This window comes from Amphimedon queenslandica, unplaced genomic scaffold (genome assembly GCF_000090795.2).
Source record: "Amphimedon queenslandica unplaced genomic scaffold, v1.1 AMPQUscaffold_10216, whole genome shotgun sequence".
NCBI classification, from domain to species: Eukaryota; Metazoa; Porifera; class Demospongiae; order Haplosclerida; family Niphatidae; genus Amphimedon; species Amphimedon queenslandica.
Window position 1 is genome coordinate 399 of NW_003549513.1, and position 1,167 is coordinate 1,565.

General features: G+C 30.7%; 1 long non-coding RNA gene across 1 annotated transcript; it reads left to right on the top strand.

The window, feature by feature from the left end:
- The first annotated feature begins 450 nt into the window (after positions 1–450).
- Positions 451–685, top strand: LOC109590320 (uncharacterized). The gene is made up of 3 exons (XR_002189259.1): positions 451–492; positions 541–609; positions 658–685. It is a non-coding gene; the product is annotated as an uncharacterized LOC109590320 (long non-coding RNA).
- The last annotated feature ends 482 nt before the right edge of the window (positions 686–1,167 follow it).

A 1,167-nucleotide genomic window follows, 5' to 3' on the forward strand; every position in this document is an offset into this window, starting at 1 on the left:
AAAACACCTCACCCACTGTCCCCATAGTTAAGTAATTACCCAACACTGCTACTAATATTGGTATTTTAAGAATATGAATAACAATTTTATCTCTTTCGACAGATATTATTAAGCCTACATCTCTTAAGAAGACTGCTACTAGTATTAATGGTAATTTTTAAAATTTAAATGATTAGTGATTTGTTTATTTACACAGATACTCAGCCTAAGCTCACTCTTAGAAATAATGCTACTAATGATGATACTCATACAAAGCTTGCTGCTATTGATGGTAACTCTTATTCAATTAATTAATTTATTTAGAGCTACACAGATATAACTCAGCCTAGACCTACTCTTAAAAGACGGCTACTGATTCACTTCAGGGGACTGCTACTAATAATGGTAATTTAGAATTAAAATCATTAGATTGTTGATTTATTTACACAGATATCACTCAGCCTAGACGTAGGACTGCTACTGACTCACTTAAGAAGACTGCTGCTAATGATGGTATCTTTTAGAATTTAAATCATTAGATTATTTTATTTATTTGCACAGATATTACTCAGCCAAGACATGCTTTAAGGACTGCTACTGATTCTTAGAAGAAGACTGCTGCTAATGATGGTAACTTTTAGAATTTAAGTCATTAGATTATTTTATTTATTTACACAGATATTACCCAGCCTAAATGTACTCTAAGGCCGGTTACTTCTCTTAAGAAGACTGCTACTAATAATTGTAATTTTAAAATTTAAATCATTAGATATTTGATTTATTAAAATAGATATTACTCAAGCTGGACTTACTTTTAGAAAGACTGCTAGTCAGCCTAGACAGAATTTTAAGAAAACTGCTACTAATAATGGTGATTTCTAAAACTACTATATAAAACTTTTATGTAAACTATAGGTCATTTTCAAGACACAGAAGTTGATATAAATAAAATTAACAATTTGAGATTGATACTTAGTGTAAATAAAACGCATACTAAAGAAGTACAAGCACCGCTATGCACACAATTGGATTCAATGCCGTGTTTGTGAAGCTTGGCATCATTGTATTTGTATGGGAACTACTCCAAGGAAGGCAGAAAAAATAACTTTCACTTGTTGTCCATAAAACTAATAATTGTTAATTAACTATAACTTTGATTGAAGGAAGATGGCTGAGGAGCACTATAAT